Here is a 27,421-nt window from a genome sequence, read left to right as displayed (position 1 = left end):
CAATATTTTTGAATTTTTTGAGACTTGTTTTGTGACCTAAGATATGCTCTATCCTGGAGAGTGATCCATGTGCACTCAAGAATGTGTTTTCTGTTGTTGGGTGTTCTATATCTGACTGTTAGGTCTAGCTGGTTTAGAGTTCATTCAAGTCTTGTATTACCTTATTGATCTTTTGTCTAGTTGTTCCAGCCATAATTGAAAGTGGCATATTAGTCTTCTACTATTAATGTAGAATTATCAATTATTCCCTTCAAATATCTCAGTATTTGCTTCGTATATTTGGGGGCTCTGTTGTTTGGTGTATATATATTTATAATTGTTACATCGTCTAGTTGAATTGACCACTTTATCAGGACATAATGACCATGTTTGTGTCTCATAACTGTTTTTTACTTAAAGCCTATTTTATCTGATATTAGTATAGCTACCCCAGCTCTCTTTTGGTTGCAGTTTGCATGATATTTTTTTCCCCATTCTTTTGCTTTCAACCTACTTGTATCCTTGAATTTAAGGTGAGTCTCTTGCAGACAGCTTATAGTTGGATCATGCTTTTTAATCTGTTTTTGCCTTTTGACTGGAGAATTTAATCCATTTACACTTAAAGTCTCTACTGATAATGCAGGACTTTCTTCAGCCATTTTGCTATTTAGCCTTTGTAAGTCTTATACCTTTTTTGTCCCTCAGTTCTGCCATTAATGTCTACTTTCATATTATTTGATTTTTTGCATTATACCATATTGAGTGCCTTCTCTTTTCTATTGATATATTTTCATAATTTTCATTTTCATTATTGTGGGATTAAAATTTAACATCTTAAATATATAACAATCGTATTTAGTTTGATACCAACTTCAATAGCATACATGTATGCTTTTTCTATACTCCTCCATCCCTCCACCTTTTTTGTACTTGTTAACATTTTTATCTTTGTACATTGTATGTCCAAATCACTTGACATTTATCATTACTTTTTATGCTTTTGCCTGTTAGCCCTACAGGAAGTAAGAAATGGAGTTACATACCAAACAATATAATATAATAATAATGGCATTTATAATTACCCAAATAGTTACCTTTACTGTAGGCCTTTTTTTCTTTATGCCACTGTTACGGTTTGCTAAAGCTGCCAAATGCAGAATAGCAGAAATGGATTGACTTTTATAAAAGGGGCTTATTAGGTTACAAATTTACAGTTCTAAGGCCATAAAAGTGTCCAAGTTAAGGCATCAAGGGGTAGATACTTTCTCTGAGGAGAAGGTTGATGGCATATGGAGCATCTCCGTCAGCTTGGAAGGCTTGTGGCTGGTGTCTGCTTGTCCTTTGCTCCTGGGTTGTGTTGCTTTCAGCTTCTGATTCCAGTGGCTTTCTCTTTAAGCATCTGTAGGTTCTCACTTAGCCTCTCTGGGGCAAACTCTGAGCTTCATCTCTTAGCTTAGCATCTCCAAACGTTTTTGTCTACATCTCCAAGCTTCTGGGTCTGTGTCAGCTCTGAGCTTTCTCTCTCCCTGAGCTCTCTTAAGGACTCCAGTAAACTAATTAAGACCCACCTTGAATGCGTGTGGTCACACCTCCATGGAAACAATCTAATCAAAAGGTCCCACCCACAATATGTCTGGCCCCACAAGACTGCATTAAAAAACATGACTTTTTATGGGGTACATAACAGATTCAAACCAGCACAGCCACTTGGAACCACTGTCCAGTGTCCTTTCCCTTTAGTCTGTAGAACTCACTTCAGCATTGTGTGTGGGGTACACCTAATGGTGATGAACTCCCTCAGCTTTTGTTTAACTGAGAATGTCTTAATCTTCCCCTCATTTTAGAAAGAAAGGCTCACCGGATATAAACTCTTAGTTGGCAGTTGTTTTCTTTCAGCACTTTAAGTATTCCAACTCACTGCCTTTTGGCCTCCATAGTTTAAGATGAGAAATTGGCACTCAATCTAATTGGGACTCCCTTGCACATAATGTGCTGTTTTTTTTGGCAGCTTTCAGAACTCTCTCCTTGTCCTTTGCATTCAATTATTTGATCACTATGTGACAGGGTGTGTTGTTTTGCTTTTTGGTTTTTTGTTTGTTTGTTTGTTTTCATATTTATCTTGTTTGCTTTTCTCTGGGCTTCTTGGATGTGCATATTCATGTCTTTTGCTAAATTTTGGAAGTTTTCTGTCATTATTTCTTTGGATATTCCTTCTGCCCCTTTCTTTTCTTTTCCTTCTGGGACTCCCATAATGCAAATACTGGTATGCTTAATGGTATCCCAGGGATCGCTTAGACTATTTTCACTTTTTATAATTCATTTTTCTTTCTGTCCTTCAGCCTAACTCATGTCAATTATTGCTGATTCCTTCTGTCAGCTCCCAATTTGCTGTTGAATCCTTTTTGGGAATTTTTCATTTCAGTTATTGTGGTCTTCAACTCCAGTAGCTCTATTTGGTTCCTTTTTAAACTTTCTATCTATTTACTAAGATTCTCATATTGTTCATTCATTGTTTTCTTGATAACCTTTAGTTCTTTCTCTGTGTTTTCCTTCATCTCCTTGAGCATAGTGAAGATTTTTTTTAAAACTTTGTACAGTATGACCACATTCTGGTATTCTTCATTGGTGTTTTCTGGATTTTTACCCTCTTCATTTCATGGGTCTGTCATTTCCTGTTTCTTTGTTTGTCTTGGAATCTTATTGCACACTGTATATTTTAATATTTTAAAATGTTATCTCTAGGATTTATTCCCTGATATGTCTGTTTCTTGGTTTTGTAACCAGTCGGTGATAAGACAGAGGTTTTCTTGAGCTTCAGCCCTCCTGTTAGGAAGATCTGCCCAAGACAAATGTAGTGTGCAGGATCCTCCCTGTCTTTCCTGGGCTTGTGTCTTGACCTGGGCTGTGCTTGGTAGTTGCTTAGTGTTAGGCAGAACTCCCCACCTCCAACACACACACAACCCACCTCTAGCAAATATACCAAGAAATTCTCCACACCCACAACAAACGTGACTGTTTGCATGGAACCCATCCTTAGCTGACGTGACAGTTTGAGCAAGAACAAAAATTTTCCATAATGTAACAACCTCCCTGCTTAAACTCCAGACCTTGAGCAAGCTAATCCCCTAAAATTGACTCCTCACTTCTCTATCTTACCTGCCAACAATTATTCCCCCAACCCCCTCCCAAAAGCTAGAAAATTATTCTTCTGCCTTTGTTGAGAGTTGTTGCCTTTTTTTGGCTTCAGCCCGCCTGTGCATAAATAGAACTTTCTCTGATCGAGTTTTGGTCTCTTCTCTTCCCGATCAAAAAAAACTAACACTTAGGAGTTCTCCTGTTTACAGGAGTTTGAATGCCCCCTCTATTTCCCAGGAGACAGAACTTCTCCCTCTCCCAGATATTCCATGGCTGGATTTAAAGCAGATAGGCCTCTGCCCCAGGCCATCTGTCTCAATTGTTTCTTTTTTTTTTAATTTAATTTTATTGAGATTGTTCACATACCATACAATTATCCAAAGATCCAAAGTGCACTATCAATTGCCTGAGTTACCATCATACAGCTGTGCATCCATCATCACAATTATTCTTTTTTCAGTTTTTAGAATATTTTCATTACTCCAGAAAAGAAATAAAGACAAAATAAAAAAACTCAAATCCTCCCATACCCCTAACCACTCCCCCTCCATTACTGACTTATAGTATTGGTATAGTACATTTGTTACTATTGATGAAAGAATGTTAAAATACTACTAACTGTAGTACATAGTTTGCAATTAGGTATATATTTTTCCCTATATACCCCTCTATTATTAGCTTCTAGTTATAGTGTCACACATTTGTTCTAGTTCATGAGATTTCTAATATTTCTACCGTTAATCACAGAGATTGTCCACCACAAGATTTACTGTTTTATACATTCCCATCTTTTAACTTCCAACTTTCTTTCTGGTGACATATGTGACTCTAAGCTTACCCTTTCCACCACATTCACATACCAGTACTATTAGTTATTCTCACAATAACATGCTCCTGTCAACTCTGTCCATTTCCAAACACTTAAGTTCAACCTAGTTGAACATTCTGCTCATAATAAGCAACCACTCCCCATTCTTTAACCTCCTTCTATATCCTAGTAACTTATATTACATGTCTGCGGGTTTACATATTATAATTAGTTCGTATCATTGAGAACATGTAATATTTGTCCTTATGTGTCTGACTTATTTCAATGTAGTGCCCTCAAGGTTTCTTCATCAATCCATTTTTTTTTTTAAAGACAGTTTTGTTCATCCACCATACTTTCCATCCTAAGTAAACAATTGATGGTTCCCTGTATAGTCATATATTTATGTATTCACCACCATCACCACTATCTATATAAGGACATCTCCATTTCTTCCACAAGGAAGAAGACTCAAAGAAGGTAGAGAGACAAAAGAAAAAGAAAAAGAAAAAAACATGACAGCTAAAAAGCAACAAAAAAGAAAGAGTTAACCTAAAGTAGAATAAGAGAGTCAGATATCATCACCAATGCCATGAGACCCATATCCCTCCCTTATGTCCCTCTCTTAAAGGCATTTAACTTTGGTATATTGCTTTTATTACATTAAAGAAAGCCTAATACAATGTTTCTCTTAACTATGGTCTCTAGTTTGCATTAGATTATATGTTTCCCCAATACCACCCTATTTTTAACACCTTGCAAGGTTGACATTCATTTGTTCTCCCTCATGTAAAAAAATTATTTCTACATTTTACCACAGTTGTTGAATACTGTAGGTTTCACTGAGTTATACAGCCCCCATCTTTATCTTTCCTCTTTCCTTCTGGTGTCCCACATGCTCCTAACCTTCATCTTTCAACATACTCACAGTCATCTTTGTTCAGTGTACTTACATTGCTATGCTACCATCACCCAAAATTGTGTTCCAAACCTCTCACTCCTGTCTTTTCCTATCTGTAGTGCTCCCTTTAGTATTTTCTGTATAGCAGGTATCTTGTTCACAAACTCTTTCACTGTCTATTTGTCAGGGAATATTTTGAGCTCTCCCTCATATTTGAAGGACACTTTTGCCGGATATAGGATTCTTGATTGGTGGTTTTTCTCTTTCAGTATCTTAAATATATCACCCCACTTCCTTCTTGCCTCCATGGTTTCTGTTGAGAGATCTGCACATAGTCTTATTAAGCTTCCTTTGTATGTGATGGATTGCTTTTCTCTTGCTGCTTTCAGGATTCTCTCTTTGTCTTTGACATTTGATAATTTGATTATTAAGTGTCTTGGCATAGGTCTGTGCACACCTATTCTGTTTGGGGTATGTTGCGATTCTTGGATCTGTAATTTTGTGTCTTTCATAAGAGATGGGAAATTTTCATTAATTATTTCCTCTATTATTACTTCTGCCCCTTTTTCCTTCTCTTCTCCTTCTGGGACACCCATGACATACACATTCATGTGACTCATGTTGTCATTCAATTCCCTGAGATGTTGCTCATATTTTTCCATTCTTTTACCCATCTGTTCTCTTGCGTGTAGGATTTCAGGTGTTTTGTTCTCCAATTCTTGAGTGTTTTCTTCTGCCTCTTGAGATCTGCTTTTGTATGTCTGCATTGTTTTTTCTTCTTGTGTTGTGCCTTTCATTTCTGTAGATTCTGCCAGTTGTTTTTTCAAACTTTCAATTTCTACCTTATGTCCACCCAGTGTTTTCTTTATAGCCTTTATCTCTTTTGTTATATCTTCCCTGAACTCATTGGTTTGGTTTTTGATTTGATTTAGCATATTTCTTTGAAAATCTTTAATAGATTGTTTCATTAAAATGAAACAATATCTTAATTGTATGTTGATTGAGGTGTACCTTTGTTCCTTTCACTGGGCCATATCTTTGTTTTTCCTAGTGTACATTAGTTTTCTGTTGTTTAGGCATCTGGTTTTCTTGGTTACCCCAGTCAGATTTTCCCAGACCAGAAGGGGTTCGGGTCTCAGAATGGGGTTATATTCAGGGTGTATCTTAGAAGAATGATGGACTTTCCTGTGAGGTCTCCATTCACTGTGCTTTTCCTAACCTGCCCAGCAGGTGGCAGCTGTCTGCCTGTCGCACCCAACAGGCTGGTGTAAGAAGATGCAGCCCATTCAGTTTCTGTTTTGGCTGTTTTCCCCCAGGCTCTAGGGTCTGGTTCTGAAAGGAAAGCTGGGCCCCATCTCCTTACTCTTTGGGAAGATTCACCCCCTAGGGATTTATCATCTGCATTTAAGTAGTCTCTCTGACTCTGTTATCTCCACCCTGGTCTGGGTTAGAGCACTGCAAATTGAAAATGGTGCAGCTCTCTCTTCTGAGTCCCTTAAGTTGAGAGAGAGAAAAAGGGACAGAAAGCCCTCTTTTGGAGCCAGTACATGGCCCCCTAGTTTCACTCACCAGACAGAGGTAATACCTGGTCTTCTGGGCTCCCCCTCCCAGGACAGATGAGTCCTCTGGCTCTTTAAGATCAGTTGTCACTAAAAGCCTCTGTCTGCTTTGTCTGTAGCTTGTATTCAGCAGTCTACATTTGTTGGAGCTCAACTGAGCTATATTCTCTCACGCAGAGAGTGCTGCTAGTTTCTACCACAGTGAGGTTGTGATGGTTGGGTTTCATGTGTCAACTTGGCCAGGTTATGGTACCCAGCTGTCTGGTCAAACAAGCACTGGCCTAACCATTGTTGCAAGGACATTTGTGGCTGGTTAATAAACCAACAGGCTGGTTTATTAAGTCTTCAGTCAATTGTCTGCAGCTGTGACTGATGACATCAACAAAGGGCATATCTTCCACAATGAGAGAATGCAATTGGCTGGATTTCATCCAATCAATCAGTTGAAGACTGTTAAGCAAGACAGATAGAGGACCTTCACTTCTTCTTTGGCTGACCAGTGAAGCATTTCCTGAGGAGTTCGTCAAAGTTGCCAGTTTGTTTCCTGAAGAGTTTGTCAAACACGTTTGTCAAAGTTGCCAGTTTGCTTCCTGAGGAGTTCATTGAAGTTGCCAGTTCATTTCCTGAGGAGTTCATCAAACATCTTCATTGGAGTTGCCAGTTCACTGCCTGCCCTGTGGAATTTGGACTTGTGCATAACCACAGTTGTGTGAGACACTTTTATAAATCTTATATTCATAGATATCTCTCATTGATTCTGTTTCCCTAGAGAACCCTAACTAATACAGAGGTTTTGCAGCAAAGCCTGCCACGGGAGGAGGGGCTCCTGGCACAGTTCTGCAGTTTTTACTTACAGACTTTATGCTGCAATCTCAGGCATTCCTCCCAATCCAGGTTGGTGTACAATGTATGGACAATCATGGCTGTCCCCCAGTTATTCCAAATTATTTACTAGTTGTTCCTGGTTGTTCATTAGTTGTTCCAGGGAACTAAATTTCACCCCTCACTATGCTGCCATCTTGTCCCCTCCTCATGCCTCAATTGTTTCTTACACGGTTTTCTTTCTCAAGCTGCTGTTCCCTGGAGGGCAAATTCTGAGAGGGGGGCACACTAGAGAGGAGTTTTCCAAGTTGGTGTTTCCCAGCTGGGATAAGGCCAGGGACAAAGAGGGTGCAGACCAACTCCAAACTGCCCTGTGTAGGGGATGAAGGGGAAGTCAGGAAGGGAACCAGGGACCTTCCTCTATGGCTCCCCAAGGCTGTGCTTTCTTGATCTGCCCAGCAAATACAGCCCTTCAACCATCCCCTACTGCTCTGAGGAAGCTTAACATCTTTAAGTTCCACTGCTGCCTTTGTCCAGGATGGACTGGAACAATGGCCACCCTTAGAGCTGGATTCCCAGCAATCAGAAGTTGCTAATCAAAAGCCATGATCAGCAATCAGCCCATGCCCACCCTGGACTTGGGGAAGTTGATTTTTATGTTTCCTTCTGGCATCAGCAAGCCACACCAGGGGCCAGACTCCACTGTAGCCTGCTGTGAAAGTGGGGGATGGGCATCAGTAGCCACCATGCCAAGAGAGCAATTTACTGGTATTTACTGCAATTTACCATGTTCTTCTTCCTGATCTTCCCTGGATGTTGTACAGTGTACATCCACTCTCCGGAGTTTTGAAATAGTTGATTCAGACAGTTCCTGCTTATTTAACAGTTGTTTTGGTTGAGGGACTGATGCCTGGTGCTTCCCACTCAATCCTCAATCCTTCCCACCATCCTCCCCAATTCTCTTTTGATCCCATTCCAATCACATCTTTTCTCCCACTGCTTTATGGAAACTGCTCTACTCAAGCTCTCCAAAGACCTCATGATATTATATACAGTGGTCAGCTCTTAGTCTATCTTACTTCAATCCATAAGCAACACTTGACAATTTGATCACACTCTCCCCACCTTCCTGCCTAAAATATTTTCTTCTTTTGGCTCCCAGAAGGTCCTCCTGGGACCTCTGACTTCCAAACATTGGAGTGCCCTGGGTGTCAGTCCTTGGAACCCTTCTTTCCTATCTATACTCACTCTCTTGGTTATCTCATCCAGTCTCCTGGTTTTAAATATTGCCATATGCTGACATCTCCCAAGGCCCTACCCTAAATGCCAGACCTATATTTTTCAACGACTTTCTTGACAACTCCACTTGGATGTTGTTTTAATTTCCTAGGCTGGTGAAAGCAAATACCATTAAACATGTTGGCTTAACAATGGGAATTTATTAGCTTAAGTTTTGAGGCTGAGAAATATGTCCAAATCAAGGCATCATCAAGGCAATGCTTTCTTCCTGAAGACCATCTGCTGGCCATCCTTGACTTCTTGGCCACATGGCAAGGCACATGGCAATGTCTGCTGGTCTCTTCCTTCTCTTCTCTGTTTTGTTGCTTTCAGCTTCTTGCTTCCATGGCTTTTTTCTCTCTCTCTCTGTATTCTTGCTGTTTATAAAGGACTCCAGTAAGAGTATTAAGGCCCATCCTGAATAAGGTGGGTCACACCTTAACTGAAGTAGCCTTATCAAAAGGTCCTACTTAAAATGGGTCCACACCCTACAGGAATGGACTAAATTTAAGAACATGATTTTCTGTAGTACATACAGCTTCAAACCACCACACTCCACCATCTGAACCCCAAAAAGACATGTTCTCTCCATATGCAAAATACATTCATTCCATCATTATATCCCAAAAGCCTTAAATCATTTCAGTAACAAAATTAAATATAAAGTCTCATCAAAATTGGTTTATAGGTGTGGTCTGTCCTTGGGCATAATTCCCCTCCACCTGTGAACCTGTGAAACTTAGAAAACAACTTGTCTGCTTCCAACATACAAAGAAGGGACAGGCCTAAGATAAACATTTCCATTCCAGAAGGGAGGAATTGGAAGGAAAACAGAGGTCACGGGTCACAAACAATTCCAAAATCCTGCAGGGCATACTCCATTAGATTTCAGGATCTGAGAGTCATCTAGGGAATGATGTTTTGCCCTCCAGGGATGATGGAGCAGCAGCCACACCCTTTCCAAGTTCTTGTTCAGCAGCTCTGTTCTCTCCCTGAACACTGGGATGCTGCAATCACCAAATACTGGAGTGAAGATTCCACCCTTGTCAAGCATTGAGGTGGCAGCCAAACTTTCCACAATCCCCCAGGCATCTGAGAAAATGGGGGTAGTAACACTCTTCCTGAACAATGGGGCCAAGTACTGGGCCATACTCACCCTTTTCACATACATGGGTGGGCTTGCTCTCTTGGCCTGAGAAGATGTCCTTGGTCCAGACCCAAGCACCCATGTTTCTGCTTTTGAAATCATTTTTTGGGAGAACCTAAGATGGCGGCTAGGTGAGACAGGGCAAAAAAACACCTCCGTGAAAAATACTAGATAAAAACCAGAAGGTGACCCAGAATACCACTTTCAGCAATGCACCAGCTGGACAAGGTCTGCTAGAACCATAGGGGCCGTACACTTGGTGAAACTGGGAGTCTGCATTCTGAAACGAGTGAGTAAGCTGGCTGAATGATCCATGGTCACGCTGTGATGTGGGGAAGCTGGGGGTTGGTGTTTGGAGACGGACTGGTTCTTTAAAAAAAAAAATGGGAAAAACCCAGGAGTGGCTGCAGTTGCGATGGTGGGAACCACGCAGTGAAGCACGGCAGGAGCGGGCTGAGCTGGCCTCTCAGTGTCTGGCATGGAGGATAGCCCACTGCAGATTCCCTCAGGGCTAGGGAAGCGGAGGGGAGAGCCGGAAGGAGAAAGAAACCCTGCAGCTTGCAGCTGGCTCCCTGGTGGGCTGGAGACACTCCTGCCCGGGGCCATGCCCACAGCCCAGAGCCGCGCCAGTTCTGGAGCTGGGAAGGAGAAATGTGCGAGGAGGGGGGGGTTGAGATGCCCCATTCAGCCATCTTTACATCAGGCTGAGAGCGCCCCTGCACAGCTCGGAGGCCCAGGGCTTCCCTTGAGGGGTGGCACGCACTTGTGACATAGCACAGCCCTCCCTCAGCAGAGGTCCTGGAAGATCACAGCTGAGAAGGGGGACCTGTTCAGAAAACTCAGGGACGCTACATCAATGCTGGTGGTTTGTGGGTCAGTGACAGAGAGGGTCTGGGGCAGAACTGAAATGAAGGCTTAGACTCTTGCAGCAGCCTTGAATCTCTGGGAACACCTGGGGGGTTTGAATATTAAAGCTGACCTTCCTCCCTGGCCACCCAGACACACGCCCCACATTCAAGGTGGATGGCTCCAGCAACACACCCAAACTGAGTTCACCAACTGAACCCCACAAGAATCATTTCCCCACACACCACAAGGACAAAGTTGAGGAGAACTGACTTGAGGGGTATAGGTGACTCGCAGACGCCATCTGCTGGTTGGTTAGAGAAAGTATACGCCACCAACTTGTATTTCTGAAAAATTAGATTGGTATTTTCTTTTTACAACTTGAAAGAACCCTATCAAGCAAAGCAAATGCTAAGAGGCCAAAAACAACAGAAAATATTAATGCATATGATAAAACCAGATGATATGGAGAACCCAATCCCAAACACCGAAATCAAAATATCAGAAGAGACGCAGTACTTGGCACAATTAATCAAAGAACTACAATTTAGGAACAAAAATATGGCAAAGGATATAAAGGATATGAAGAAGACCATGACAGGATATAAGGGACATAAAGAAGACCCTAGAAGAGCATAAAGAAGACATTGCAAGAGTAAATAAAAAAATAGAAGATCTTATGGAAATAAAAGAAACTGTTGGCCAAATTTAAAAGACTCTGGATACTCATAATACAAGATTGGAGGAAGTTGAACAACGACTCAGTGTCCTAGAAGTCCACAGAACAGAAAATGAAAGAACAAAAGAAAGAATGGAGAAAAAAATCAAAATGGATCTCAGGGATACAATAGATAAAATGAAACAACCAAACTTAAGACTCATTGGTGTCCCAGAAGGGGAAGAGAAGGGTAAAGGTCTAGAAAGAGTATTCAAAGAAATTGTTGGGGAAAACTTCCCCAACCTTCTACACAATATAAATACACAAAGCATAAATGCCCAGCGAACCCCAAATAGAATAAATCCAAATAAACCCACTCTGAGATATATTCTGATCAGACTCTCAAATACTGAAGAGATGCAGCAAGTTCTGAAAGCAGCAAGAGAAAAGCAATTCACCACATACAAAGGAAACAGCATAAGACTAAGTAGTGACTACTCAGCGGCCACCATGGAGGCGAGAAGGCAGTGGCATGACATATTTAAAATTCTGAGAGAGAAAAATTTCCAACCAAAAATACTTTATCCAGCAAAACTCTCCTTCAAATTTGAGGGAGAGCTTAAATTTTTCACAGACAAACAAATGCTGAGAGAGTTTGCCAATAAAAGACCTGCCCTACTTCAGATACTAAAGGGAGCCCTACTGACAGAAAAACGAAGAAAAGAGAAAGACATATAGAGAATTTTAACAGACATATATAGAACCTTACATCCCAAATCACCAGGACACTCATTTTTTTCTAGTGATCACAGATCTTTCTCCAGAATGGACCATAAGCTGGGACATAAGCCTCAATAAATTTAAAAAAAAAACTTGAATGTATTCAAAGCACATTCTTCACCCACAATGGAATACAAATAGAAGTCAATAATTTTTGAATTGTAACTGCACTATTTACTTCCTACATGATATAAAATATACAAACTCTAATGACAAATCAGTGGTTTTGAACTCAATGTAAAATATATAATTTTTACAAGAGCTATATAAAGGTGGGGGAATGGAGGAGTATAGGAACATAGTTTACGTGTCCTATTGAAATGAAGGTGGTATCAAAGAAAAACAAGATTGTTATGGATTTAAGAGTTTAATTTTAAGCCCCACAGTAAACACAAAGAAATTATCAGAGAATATGACCATAGAGATGAAAAGTAGAATTTGGGTTAAGAGAAATGGGGGAAGGGGCAATGGGGAGTTAAGAAATGAGTATAGGGTTGCTGTTTGAGGTGAAGGGAAATTTCTACTAATGGATAGTGGGAAAGAGATAGCATTACAACATTCTAATTGTGATTAATCCCACTAATGGAATGCTAGGGAGGGGGTGGAATGGGAAGATTTAGGCTGTATATATGTTTCCACAATTGAGGAAATAAAAAAGTCTAAATAGATGACAATTGAATGCCAAGGATGACCCTGGTGGGATCTGAGGATGGAGGACAGGAGGCTCAAAGGGACACAGTTGAGACATAAGGGGGAAAAAAAAAAGGAAATATACAATGTAAGCTCTGTATCAATGTTGAATCCCTTGTATTTCTTAGCTGCATTTAATGGGATTGCATAAAAGAATGTTCTTGTTCATGGGAATTGTATATGTGAATTATAGTTTTTGTTCAAGGATGTGTGTGCAGCTTGCTGTCATATGTTCAGAAGACAGAGCAATAGATGATGGATGATAGGGAGGGAGGGAAAGAAATAGTGGTGTGACAGCATGTTAAAGTTGGTGGATTGGGGTATCGGGAGGGGGGTCAGGGTATGCTGGAGTTCTGTGTATGGGGTTTGTATTGTTTTTGCAACTGTTCCTATAACTTTGAATTTATTTCAAAATAAAATAAAAAAAAAAGAAATCATTTTTCCTTCAAGCTGTCCCATTTCTGTGCCTTGTAATCTAGGCTGGCAGTTGTTCCATTCATAAAAATCTTGCATATAGTACCCAGGAGTCACATGTAGTACCCAGGGATTTTGCAGACAGTACCCAGGGGTCCAAACCATCAGACAAAAGAACTGTCCAGAAATCCTTTCTAGGTAACTGCATTCCAATCCTGACTTGCGCTAAAATGACTGACTGGTTCCATGTTCAGTTAAACCCTCAAATGGGGCATTATTCTCTGGTTATTTGCTTTCCAGAAATTCAGAATTTTCTACACCATGAATTTTAGTTTCTTTGTGTCCTGGGGTTCAGTTCTCAGCTTGTATCTCTCCTCTCACATTTTACTACAAGCTGCAAGATACCAGGCTGCACTTTCCACATTTAGTTTGGACATCTCCCTAGCTAAATATCCAAGCTCATCACTTTCAAATTCTGCCTTCCATCTGACATCAGTACTCAATTTTGCCAAGTTCTCTGGTGCTTTAAAACAAGGGTTGCTTTTCTTTCAGTTTGGAATAACATATTCATCATTTCAGTCTAAGGCCTCATCAGAAGTACTTTTAATGCCCATATTTCTACCAGTAGTCTCTTTGAGGCAATCTAGGCCTTTTTTATTGAGCACCCCACAATTCTTCCAGCCTCTACCCATTAACCAATTCCAAAGCTGTTTCTACATTTTTGGTATTTGCGATAGCAGCACCCCACTCTTCTGGTACAAAAATCTATTTTCGTTTCCTAGGCTGCTGAAAGCAGAGACCATAAAATAGGTTGACTTTAACAATGGGAATTTATTAGCTTAGAGTTTTGAGGCTGAGAAAAATGTCCAAATGAAGGCATCATCAAGCCGATGCTTTCTTCCTGAAGACTGCTGCTACAGATACGTGGCTCCTCTGTCACATGATAAAGCACATGACAGTGTCTGCTGGTCTCTCTTCTCTTCCTGGTTTTGTTGCTTTCAGCTTCTTCCTTCCATGGCTTTCTCTCTCTTGGTTGGTGTCTCTCTCTCTCTCTGTCTCTTTGTATTCTGTTTATAAAAGACTCCAGTAAGAGGATTAAGACCATCCTGAATGAGATGGGTCACACCTTAACTGAAGTAGCCTTGTCAAAAGGTCCTACTTAAAATGGGTCCACACCCTACAGGAATGGGTTAAATTTAATAACATGATTTTCTGAGATACATGCAGCTTTAAGCCATCACAGATGTCTAATAGGCACTCAAGTTTAGCACATCCCAAAACTCCTCAGTTTATCCTTTTAAACCCATTCCTCCTACAGTCATCCTCATCTAAATTAAAGACAACTAATCTTTCCAATTGCTCAGATGAAAAAAACCTTGGAGGAATCCTTATCTCTTCTCTCTCCCTCACACCCAACAACTGCCAGTAAATCCTGTCTGCTCTAATTTTAAAATATACTATAATTAATCCAATGCTACCATCTGGTCTAAGCCACTACCATCTCTTCTGGATTTTTGTATTAGCCCCCGAATCTGATCTCCCTGCTTTCACCATTTGCTCCCTTTCAGCTTGTCCTTAACACAGTGACCAAAACAGTCCTGTGAAAGGTAAATCAAATGATCATCACTCCTCTGCTCAAACCTTGAATGACTTCCCTTATACTCAGACAAATCCCAATTATTAAAATGCCCTATGAGATCTGCCTCTTCCCCTTTCATTCTCTCTGTTCTAATCCTTCTGCCTCCTTGTGTTCCTCCACAGCCAGGCATGCTGTGGCCTCAGGGCCTTTGTGTTTGCTGAGACCTCTGCTGGAGACTTTCTGGCCCCAGATATTTAAGTCTCTCTTCTTCACTTACTCAAGTATTACCTTCTCACCTAGGCCTCCCTGGCCTCTCTAAACTTCAACACTCCATGCCCACCCCAGCATGACCTATCCCTCTTGCCAGCTTTATTTGCTCTACAGCATTTTTATATTGACCTGTGATTAGTTAAAATTCTGACATGCATACATGGTTTAACACATTTCACTTTACCTATTCTGTTACCATTTTATTTTCTCTACCCCTAGAAAGTAAGCTCCATGAGGACAAGATTTTTGTCTTCCCTATGCCTATCACCCAGAACAGCACCTGATGCATAGTTAGGTGCTTAATAAATATTCTTAAAATAAATGAGTGACTGGTAGTTGTCCCTTTAAAAACAAACAAAAGATTTAGTTTCTAGATATGATCTGCTTAGTGTTCAAGGCATTTAAGGAAAATGGTAATAATATTTTATTATTATTATGGTCAGGTTTCAGAGGATGCGATTGTCCTGCTTCTCCCAGAAACAGTGTCTTAAGGAGAATGTTTTAGATTGTGAAAAGAGTTATTTCTTATGATCTCCTCAGCAACTAGTACATGTCAAATACCCAAGTTCTAAATAGGACCCAATATCCTTATGCAAATCCTGTGTCAGCACCTGATAACCTCTCATATAGCTTCAAAACTAAGATATTGAGGAAATTTAAATGTATTTCATGTTTCTCTTTAACAGAAGACACTGAGCTGACTATAGAAGGTTGTACTCAAATGTTTAAATTTAATTAATTACAAACTACCCTCACAAATGCTGTTTGAGTCAGGATAAAGAAAGATGTAAGTAGTTCAATGAATACTTCTATAAAAAGCTGAACCAAGGGATTTATTTACCAGTTGATACTAGAATGACATCTAATATCTTTAGATTTTGTAAACCAAATTTAGATCTGTAGCAAGGTATAGTTAAGAGAAATCACAGGAAAAGGCGTTGACTAAACAAAGGACCAAAGTCAATTCAGGGACTAGAAATATTCCATAGAGAATACCCAGGGATTTGCTTTTCTCGTTGCCCTAAGGGAAGCAGCTTTCTCAAAATACACTGGGTGTCTGTATCATATCTATAAACATAATTGTTATAGTTGCCCTTGGAAGGTTTAAACAGTACCCTCTTCTAGTATAAAACCTAAAAGCACTATGCTTACTACTGGTCTTTTTCTATTCCACTGCCTTTTATTTTGTAGATGTAATACAAATACTGGAGCCTCAAGCACAGGCTGTTAGGAATGGGAACAGAAAAGTGAAATTAAGAGGCATTATAAAAAAAAAGTTGTGTGAATTGCTGCCAAAGTAAGGAGGGTGGAGGGGAAGAGAGTCATGACATTCTGAGGTTCAAGCTTGGATGATTGAGAAGATGGCGATGCTTACAAAATCTAGGAAGACTCAAGAGACACAGCAGTTTGGAGGGAGGGAGAAGAATGATAGATAATCTTGATGTTCCTGACTGTAAGCTCCAGCACGGGCCCTTTCATGGCCTGCTATGTTGAAAGGGCTGAAAAAGCCTGCCTGCTGCTTGGTAACATTTGATTCACTTGGTCACTGTTCCAGTTACAGTGGCTGTGTAACACATTACCACAAAATGTAGTGGCATAAAACAACCAATTATTATGTTTCTGGATTCTGTGGGCCAGGAATTCGGACAGGGCATAGCATGGACAGCTTATTGGTGCCCCATGTTTGGAGCCTCAGCTGGAAGACTTGAAGACGGGCAGCTGGAATCACCTGAAGGCTAGTTCACTCACTGGTCTGGCAGTTGAGGCTGGCTATGGCTGGAGACCTATTTCCCTTCATGTGGGTCTATCCAGCCAGTCCCTCCACATGGGCTGGTCTGAGCTCCCTCACAGCTGCTTTGCCAGAGCGAATGGTCCCTATGCTGGTTTGAATCTGTTATATACCCCATAGAAGACTATGTTTTTTTAATTCACTCTTGTGGGAGCAGACCTATTGTGGGTGAGATCTTTTGATTAGGTTGTTTTCATGGAGATGTGACCCACCTGATTGTGGGTGGGACATTTTTTATTAGATTATTTCCCTGGAGTTGTGACCCCACCTATTCAAGGAGGGTCTTAATTAGTTTACTGGAGTTCTTAAGAGAGCTCAGGAAGAGAGAGAGAGCTCAGAGCCAACACAGACCAAGATGCTTGGAGATGCAGAAAGACATTTGGAGATGCTAAGCTAAGAGATGAAGCCTAGAGTTTGCCACCAGGAGAAGCTAAGAGAGAAGTGCAGAGATGCTTGGACAGGAACCCCCCTAGGAGAAGCAAGCAAGGATCCACAGGAGCTGAGATAGAAGCCCAGAGACATTTTGGAGAAAGCCACTGAACTAGAAGCTAAACCTGACAGAGAAGGTTCAGCAGAGCCAGCCATGTGCCTTCCCATGTGACAGAGGAACCCCAGATGCCATTGGCCTTTCCTCTGAAAAGGTATCTACCTCTTGATGCCTCAGTTTGGACATTCTCATGGCCTTAGAACTGTACATTTTCAACCTAATAAATTCCTACTGAAAAAGCCAATACATTTCTGGTGTATTGCATTTTGGCAGCTTTAGCAAACCAGAACAGCCCCCAACCTCCAAATAAGAGAGCCAGGCAGAAGCTGTATCCTATTCATAACCTAGCCTGGAAAATCACAAAGCATCACCTCTGTTGTCCTCTTTTGGTTGGAACAGTCATAAGCCCCCATCCAGATTCAAAGGGAGGAGACAGACCTCACCTCTTGATGGGAGGCGTGTCAAAGTCACATTGTAAAAAGAGCCTGTGGGTTAACATCAGTAAACATGGTAGCATAAGGAACTCTTAAAGTCTGTCCTTCCATAAAAGCAATTAATAATTGACAAAAACTATCAGAATCAGCTTTTTCAGAACTCTGGAATCTAATCAAAAGTTGCAGCAACTAGAATCAAGAAAAACTGACTTAAGAAAAACTGGCTGTCAGTAAGAACAGAGAGCTTTGTGGAATTTTCAGTCTCCCTCATCCCCCCCTGCTCCCCAGTTAGGGCAGTGGCTTTGAAGATAACAGCCCACATTCCCAGCACAGGTTCAGTATGGGAAGAGGTAAAACAATGGGCCTCATTTGCAAAGATTGGTGGTTATTTGTTTTTACCTGTCTGATGTTTCCCTAGAGGACTTGCTCAAAGGGCTTGCTTTTACCTCACCTAATTAGGAACTCCCAGTGCTGAAGCAGCCACCCAGGGTTATTTGTCGGAAATATTTAAAGGCAAATATATTGGCCCAGCTACAAGGGGTGTTCTAGTTTGCTAATGCTGCCAGAATGCAAAACACCAGAGATGGATTGGCTTTTATAAAAGGATGTTTATTTGGTTACACAGCTGCAGTCTTAAGGCCATAAAGTGTCCAAGGTAACACATGAGCAATCAGGTACCTTCACTGGAGGATAGCCAGTGGTGTCCGGAAAACCTCTGTTAGCTGGGAAGGCACATGGTTGGCATCTGCTCCAAAGTTCTGGTTTCAAAATGGCTTTCTCCCAGGATGTTCTTCTCTAGGCTGCAGTTCCTCAAAAATGTCACTCTTAGTTGCACTTGGGATATTTGTCCTCTCTTAGCTTCTCTGGAGCAAGAGTCTGCTTTCAACGGCCGTCTTCAAACTCTCTCATCTGCAGCTCCTGTGCTTTCTTCAAAGCATCCCTCTTGGCTGTAGCTTCTCTTCAAAAGGTCACTCTCAGCTGCACTGAGTTCCTTCTGTTTGTCAGCCCTTTTATATGGCTCCACTGATCAAGGCCCACCCTGAATGGGTGAGGCCACACCTCCATGGAAACTATCCCATCAGAATTATCACCTACAGTTGGGTGGGGCACATTCCATGGAAACACTCAAAGAATTACAATCTAATTAACACTGATAGGTCTGCCTACACAAGATTACATCAAAGATAATGGCGTTTGAGGGGACATAATACATTCAAACTGGCACATTCCACCCCCTGGACCCCAAAATGACATTATCTTTCCATATACAAAATGCACTCATCCCACAACAATATCACAGAAACTTAAATCATTTCAGTAACAATAGTTAACTACAAGATCTCATCAAAATCAATTATAGGCATGGTCAATCCTAAGGCATAATTTTCCTTTAGCTGTGGATTTGTGAACTTAGAACAAGTTATGTGCTTCCAATATACAAAGGAGGGACATTCATAGGATAAACATTCCCATTGCCATAAGGAGAAAGAGTAAGGAAAACAGGGTTAAAAGGACCAAAACAGTTCCTAAAACCTGCAGGACAAACTCCATTAGATTTCAAAGTCTGAGAGTCATTTACAGAATGATGTTGCATCCTTGGGGCTTGAGAGAGTGGGAGTCTAACCGGTCCTAAGAGCCTTTTCAGCAGCCCTTTCCTTTCCAAACGCTTGGGTGAGTTCTCCAAAATATCCACACACTGGGGAGACAACCTTTTCGGCCCCACCCTCCTCAAACATCGGGGCAGCTCCCAGATTCCCTTCCATCTCTGGGGCACAAGCTCAACCCCTTCAGAACAGTGGTGGCGGCCAGGCTCTCCCCAATTCCCTGGGAAAGTGCTCCACCCTCTTTGTGGCTTGGGGTGGCAGAACATTTCCTGAGCATTGAGGCGGAAGGCCCACCCTCAACCTCCAGGGCAAACTCACCCTTGCCATGCGTATGGGCCACTCTGTTCTCCCAGCCCAAGACCTCTTGACTCAAGACCTCAACCTCCATGGCTCTGTCTTTGGAGAAATTTTTCCTTCGATTTGTTCCTTGTCTGTCTCCTCCAGTCCAGACCGGCAGCATCTCTGTCTATAAAGATCTTGCAAAAATTCTGTTGGCTTCGCATGAAGCACACAGGGGTCAAAGCCATCAGACAATAGGACTTTCCACAAATCCTTTCTGCTTAACTCCTTTTCCAATCTTGGCTTGTACTGAAATTGTGGCTGGGTTCCATGTTTGTTTACGTCCTTATGTTGGGCTGTAGCTTCTGGGATTCCACCCCCTGGAAGCCTGTAATTTTCCAAGCCATCAGCTTCTGGTTTCTTTGAACCAAGAGTTCAGTTCTAAGTTTATCTCTCTCCGCTCGCATTTTACTATAAGCTGCAAGGAGAAGTCAGGGTACTTCTATATTTTGCTTGGAGATCTTATCAACTAAATATTCAAGGTTGTCACTTTCAAATTCTTCCTTCCATCCAACACCAGGACTCAAATTTGCCAAATTCTCTGCAACTTTAAAACAAGGATCACCTTTCTTCCAGTTCACAACAACACATTTATCATTTCTCCTCAAGGCCTCATCAGAAGTATCTTTAGAGTCCACATTTCCACAAACAGTCTCTTCAAAGCAGTTTAGGCCTTTTCTATCAAGCTACTCATAGTTCTTCCAGAATCTCCCCCTTATCCATTTAGAAAGCTGTTACAACATGTTTGGTATTTGCAAGCTCAGCAGCAAAAGCACCCCACTTCCAGTACCAAAATCTATTCTAGTTTGCTAATGCTGCCAGAATGCAAAACACCAGAGATGGATTGGCTTTTATAAAAGGATGTTTATTTGGTTACACAGCTGCAGTCTTAAGGCCATAAAGTGTCCAAGGTAACACATGAGCAATCAGGTACCTTCACTGGCGTATGGCCAGTGGCATCTGGAAAACCTCTGTTAGCTGGGAAGGCACGAGGCTGGCATCTGCTCCCAAGTTCTGGTTCCAAAATGGCTTTCTCCCAGAACGTTCCTCTCTAGGCTGCAGTTCCTCAAAAAATGTCACTCTTAGTTGCACTTGGGGTACTTGTCCTCTCTTAGCTTCTCTGGAGCAAAAGTCTGCTTCCAATGGCCATCTTCAAAATGTCTCTCATCTGCAGCTCCTGTGCTTTCTTCAAAGTGTCCCTCTTGGCTGTAGCTCCTCTTCAAAATGTCACTCACAGATGCACTGAGTTCCTTCTGTTTGTCAGCCCATTTATATGGCTCCACTGATCAAGGCCCACCCTGAATGGGTGGGGCCACACATCCATGGAAACTATCCCATCAAAGTTATCACCCACAGTTGGGTGGGGCACATTCCATGGAAACATTCAAAGAATTACAATCTAATTAACACTGATAGGTCTGCCCACACAAGATTACATCAAAGATAATGGTGTTTGAGGGGACATAATACATTCAAACTGGCACAAGGGGTAATGGATAAGAGTTGAGGCAAAATATAGATGAAGCAAAAAACTTGGGAGGAAAAGATGGGGAATGAAATGCTTTGGAGAATAAGGGCTTTGAAAAGCTCTGATGTATTCCTGGGACTTGGGAGGCCATGCACATGACAAGAGCTATGAGCAAACCCTGTAAAGATCCAAGAAGCGCCTAAGCTCTCATGCCCAGGTGACCTTCATGCTCTTCTCAAGCAGACAGTGAAGGCTAAGGCAGAGTTGTAAACCGCCTGGCTGAATGTTGAAGGTATGCCCCAACACATAAACAGAGTGCACCTACAAAGACATGTAATTTTTTTTTTTTTTTTTTTTTTTTGGTTCCAGGAGTATAAGAAAATCTCTGTCCAATCACTGGCTGACCTATATACAAATGGAAGAGATGCTTCAGTGGCCACATGACAAAGAATACAGACTTTACAAAATTAGTTCAGAAAAGTTGCTAAACAAACTATTACTACAAGCAAGCAGCATAAACAAACCTGTGGAGGAAAGAATCTGATTTCCAGAGTTGCCACATTATGACATTCAAAATGCCCAATTTTCAAGGAAAAATATTATGAAGCATACAAAGAAATGAGATTATGGTCCATACAAAGGGAAAAACGCAATTAATAGAAAGTCTCTCGGAGTAATCCCAGACATTGGACTTGCTTACTAGACAAAGACTTCAAATAACTAGTTTAAATATGTTTGAAGAGGTAAAGGAAACTACAGTTAAAAAGCATAACAGAAATGAAAAATTCACTAGAGGACCACAGCAGCAGGTTTGAGCAGGCAGAGGAAATAATCAGCAAGATTAATTGAGATTATCCAGTCTGACAAACAGAAAGAAAAAGAATGAAGGAAAATGAACAGACCTGTAGTAAACCACCAAGTGTACAAACATAATGGGAGTCCCAGAAGGGGGGAAAGAAAGAATGGGACAACAAGAATATTTAAAGAATGGCCAAAAACTTCCCAAATTTCATGAAAAGTGATCTACACATCTGTTCTGGTTTCCTAAAGCTGCCGTTAAGCAAAATACTAGGAATGGATGGCTTTTATAAAAGGGATTTATTAAGTTACAAATTTACAGTTTTAAGGCCATAAAAATATCCAAACTAAGGAATCAACAAGACAATACCTTCACTGAAGGAACTGCTGATGGTGTCCAGAACAGCTCTGTCAGCTGGGAAGGCACGTGGCTGGAGTCTGGATTCTGGTTTCAAAATGGCTTTCTTCAAAATGTCTCTGGGCCTCTGTCTCTCTTAGCTTCTCTCTCTCAGGTCCTGTGCATCCTTGCTTGTTCTCCCAGGGCATTTCTCTCTATGCATCTAGGGGTCCTTTCTTAGCTTCTCTGGGGCAAACTCTGGGGTTCACCTCTTAGCTTAGCATCTCCAAACATCTTTTTGTCTGCATCTCCAAGCATCTCTCTGAATCTCTCTTCAAAATGCCTCTGCCTTTTATCTTCTCATAGAGGACAACAGTAAACCAATTAAGACCACCTTGAATGGGTGGGAGTCACACCTCCATGGAAATAATCTAATCAAAAGTTCTAACCCACAGTTGAGTGGGTCATATCTCCATGGAAACAACCTAATCAAAATATCCCACCCATAATATTTCTGCCCCTACAAGATTGCATTAAAGAACATAGTCTTTCCTGGGGTACATAACAGTTTCAAACTGGCACAACATACAAGAAGCTCAATGAATGCCAAGTGAGATAAACTCAAGAGATCCACACCAAGACACATTACAATTAAGTAACTGAAAGATAGACTCTTGAATGCAGTAAGAGAGAAACAACAGGTCACGTACAGGGATCCTCAATAAGAGCTAAATTTCTCATCAGAAACCATGAAGGACAGAAGGCTGCAGTATGACAAATTGAAAGTGCTGAAAGAAATAAACTGTCAACCAATAATTCTATATCAAACAAAACGACCCTTCAAAAATGAAGAAGAAATTAAGATAGTCCCAGATAAACAAACACTGAGAAAGTTTGTTTCTAATAGACCTGCTCTGTTAGAAATGTTAAAGGAGGTTCTTCAGGCTGACAAAACTTGAATCCACATGAAGAAATAAAGACCACTGGTAAAGGTAACTACATAAGCAAATATAAAAGACTGTATAAATGTATTTTTGTTTGTAACTTTTTTTTATTCCTATCTGATTTTTAAAACAACTGCATAAATCAATAATTAGAAATCTATGCTGATAAGCACATAGTATATAAACATGTAGTTTGTGACCGTAACAACATGGGGGAAGGAGATAGAGCTACATAGGAGCAAAGTTTTTGTATGCTACTGAAACTAAGGTGGTATTAACCATATCTATATCGTTATAAATTAAGATGTCAATTGGCATCTCCAGGGCAACCACTAAGAAAATACCTAAAAAATATATAGTAAAAGAAACAGCAAGGGAATTAAAAATGGTACACCAAGAAAGAACTAACACAAAAGAAAGCGAGGATGGAAGAATTGAGGAACCAGAAAGACATATAACATATAGAAACATACAGCAAAATGGCAAATGTAAATCCTACCGTATCAGTAATTACATTAAATTTAGGTGGATTAAACTCTGCAGTTAAAAGGTAGGAATTGGCACAATGGATAAAATAAAATGATTCAACTACATGCTTTCTACAAGAAACACACTCTAGTTTCAAAGACACAAATAGTTTGAGAGTAAAAAGATAGAAAAAGACATTCCATGCAAACAGTAACCAAAAAGACACCTGGAATGGCTTGCAGCCAAAAAATATTATGACAGACATTAATATTATGAAGGACATTATATGCATAATAATAAAAAGATCAATCTGTTAAGGAGATACTAATTATAAACATATATTCACCTAACAACAGAGCCCCAAAATACATGAAGCAGAAACCAACAGAACTGAAAGGAGAAATACAGTTCAACAATAATAGATGGGTTGTTCCAGGCTTGCCAAGGCTTGGGCGGTTTGTAACTGTTGGAGATGTGCAGGTCAGTTTCTGGTAGAGGCGTGGGTTGGCGGCCACAGCCTCTGGCAGGGATGAACGGTGCTCTGCTGGAGGCAGGGGAGCCGAGCCAGAGCCATGGCCGGTACAATGGTAGCAGTTGGACTGACCGTTGCAGCTGCAGGAGTTGCAGGCCTCAGCGGTGGCTATTACAGAGGTGGGTTTGAGCCCACAATGACAAAACAGGCAACAGCATTAATACTAGGTGTAAGCCCAACAGTCAATAAAGGAAAAATGAGATGCTCTTAGATGAATTATGCTCTTAAAGCACCCAGACAAGGGAGGATCTCCTTATTTAGAGCCGAAATCAATGAAGCTAAAGATTTACTAGAAGCTCACACTAAAAAATGAAGTAAATGTCTGATGAAAATTTTAAGTTCATGTTAGCTTATATATATGATTACCAACTTTTTATAATAAAATGCTTCAATGCTGTAATTTTAAGAAGAGAAGGCTTAGCATAAAGCCTTCTGATATTAAATTTGAAAATTTTAAATTAGATTACAGGCTATTTTAGGCTATTTGGAAGTTAATTATTAATTATGGATAAATGTACTTACACCATTTGAATAGAAGTATTATTCATCATTCATTTAGCTAATAATGTGGTACCTACAGGTACCAGGCATTCCTCAAGGCAAGGTGAACATGACAGCCCCAGCACTCAAGGAGCTCCATGTCGAATGGGAGGCTGATAAACAGGTAATTAAAATACAATGATGTTATGATGGAATTAGCACAAACTGTCATATAAGAGGGACTCCTATCTCATTGGGAGAAGTGGTTGTTCAAGGTACAGAGAACCACATTGTGAAAAGCAAAGGCCCAACTACTCAGAACCTTGCGGCTAAAAGTAAATTCACTACAACCTTGGAGTAAGAAATCGACCCATGTACATATATATAACATAACCGAAAGAACTCAGATTTCATACTTTAAAAATTACAATAGTATTATATAAAAAAATTTGAGAGTACAAGTCCTGTTTTTAATCAGGAAAGTATTTGCATTGTGTTCAACTAGCCCCTTGACCATTTATAAATTGTTCCTTTAATTGGTTATTTTTTGACAAAGTTTGCAGCTGTTGTGACCAAGCTTAGATACTACTAGAGAAACTGAAAATACCCTCAGTATCAAAATGTTATTCAGCTTGGACTCTGAAGAATTTATACACTAATGAATTTAAATGACATTGGAAGGCAAATGTGTCACAATTGTTCTAACATTAAAATATAGAGAGTATCAAAAGGATCTTAACCAGAAATGTATAAAGTACCTAAGGTATATTACAGTCTGTGGTCACCAAAAGGAGTATTTTATATTGTGCATTTCTAAGATGAGTATATTTTACCACCTAGCATCTAAACTTCCTTAAATCATCTTACACTTCTTAATTATTTATGGAGTACACAAGAAATTTCAAGTTAAAAATAGCAGAGATAATCATTTGATATTAGGAAGTGTTTAGGGCATTTTGAAGTATGGATATATATATATTGTTTTGGTTTATTTTTCATCCTGTTCTCATTTAAAATCTTTCTGATCAAGTCTGTTCATTGTGATTTAGAGTATGATATAGCATCAGCCTAAGACAAACAAAAACAACAAACAAAAGAAAAAACAATAGACAGAGATTTCAATACCCTACATTCAATAAAAGATAGAATAACTAGGCAGAAGATCAAGGAAACAGACAACACTATAAACCAACTAGATGTAATAGACATCTATAAACTACTCCACCCCACAAGCATAGAATAAAATTTCTTCTCAAGTGCACATGGAACCTTCTCCAGGATAGACTACATGGTAGTCCACAAAACAAGTCTCAATAAACTTAAAAAGATAGAAATCATAAAAAGTATGTTTTATGACTACAATAGAATGAAATTAGAAATCATTAACAGAAGGAAATTTGGAAAATTCACAATTATTTGGAAATTAAACAACACACCCAAACAACCAATTGATCAAAGAAAAAATCACAAGGGAATTTAGAAAACACTTTAAGATTAATAAAAATGAAAACAGTTATCCCTTCCACATTGCGACTTTCCCCACCATGGTTTCGATACATTGCGGGTCAGCATAAGAAATTAAATGGGAATTTGGGGGGAGTTTTGTGGAAGCCACAGACAACACACAAAAGCTAGAAATGTGCAGGATTGTTAAATGCCTTTTAAAAGGCATTCCGGTAGGCTCTGGCATCATACAAGAAAGGCTGAGTCCTTATATGATCCCGTGAAGGAAAATAAAAGCAAAAGTTCTACCCTTATGGATTTTCAGGCCAGCAAAAGCTAGTTTTAAAATTAAAAAAAAAAGGTTTAGCCCACACAATGATAAAGTAATGGGAGAGGCAGTGTCTGCCCATCAAGAGGCAGCTAGGGAGTTTCCTGAAAAAAACTTTCTTTAAACGCAGATTTCCCAGATTGCAGTGGCTCCGTGCCACTAACCCCCGCGATGTGAAAGGGACAACTGTACAACATACAGCTTATGGGATGCACGGAAAGCAGGGCTCAGGGGGATATTTATAGCTGCAAATGCTGACATTTAAAAAAAGGAGCTCACACGCGTAACCTAACTTTCCATCTTAACAAACTAGGAAAAGAACAAATTAAATCCAAAACAAGCTCAAGGAAGGATAATGAAGATTACAGGAGAAATAAATGAAGTAGAGACTAGAAACACAATAGAATTAAAAAAAATCAAAAGTCGGTTCTTTGAAATGATCAGCAAAATTGATAAAACTTTAGCTAGACTGACAAAAAAAAAAGAGAAAAATCTAATAATTAAAATCACAAATAAAGTGGGGGCATTATTACTACCCTTCCAGGAAGACAAAGGATTATAAAAGAATACTACAGACAATTGTATGCCAACAAATTATATAACCCTGATGAAATGGGCAAATTCCTAGAAAGATAAAAACTACTGAAACTCTTCAAGAAATAGAAAAATCTTAATAGGCCTATAAACAAGAGATTGAATTAATAATAAAAACTTTCCAAATCCACAATAAAAAGAAAAAAAGTTGGATTAATGAGTCAATAGGAGGGATAGGTGTATGACAAAGCAGGTATAGTGAAATGTTAATGGTAGAATCAGGTAGTGGGCATATGGGTGTTCACTGCAAAATTCTTTCAACTTGGCTGTACATTGGCAAGTTTTCATAATAAAATGTTGGGAGGGGGGACATTTTCAACGAAGAAAAGCCCAGGCCCTGATGATCTGCCTCACTTCTCCGAAGGCATCCAGCCATGGGCCTTCTCTCTGGCGCAGGCCTAGCTGTCCTAAGTCTTTGCCATGCTCTTCTCCATCTGCATAGAACACTCTTCTTCCTGGTTCCTTATATGCCTCGTCTTTCACGTTGTCTAGATTAGATGTCATCTTCTC

General features: G+C 40.2%; 1 protein-coding gene and 1 pseudogene across 1 annotated transcript in view; both read left to right on the top strand.

Moving 5' to 3' along the window:
• The window catches only part of TMEM150C (transmembrane protein 150C), a 101,787-nt gene extending 79,789 nt beyond the window's left edge, over positions 1-21,998 (top strand). The window contains exon 9 of the mRNA XM_037830106.1: positions 21,357-21,998. The gene's annotated coding sequence lies outside the window, so the exon portion shown is untranslated. The remainder of the gene's footprint in view (positions 1-21,356) is intronic.
• Positions 21,999-23,922: 1,924 nt separating this feature from the next.
• Positions 23,923-24,379, top strand: LOC119528700 (annotated as a pseudogene).
• Positions 24,380-27,421: the final 3,042 nt, after the last annotated feature.

Source organism: Choloepus didactylus, chromosome 3 (assembly GCF_015220235.1).
Source record: "Choloepus didactylus isolate mChoDid1 chromosome 3, mChoDid1.pri, whole genome shotgun sequence".
Classification (NCBI taxonomy): Eukaryota; Metazoa; Chordata; class Mammalia; order Pilosa; family Megalonychidae; genus Choloepus; species Choloepus didactylus.
The sequence above is the reverse complement of the archived record's forward strand: the minus strand, read 5'-3'. Positions and strand labels throughout refer to the sequence as shown.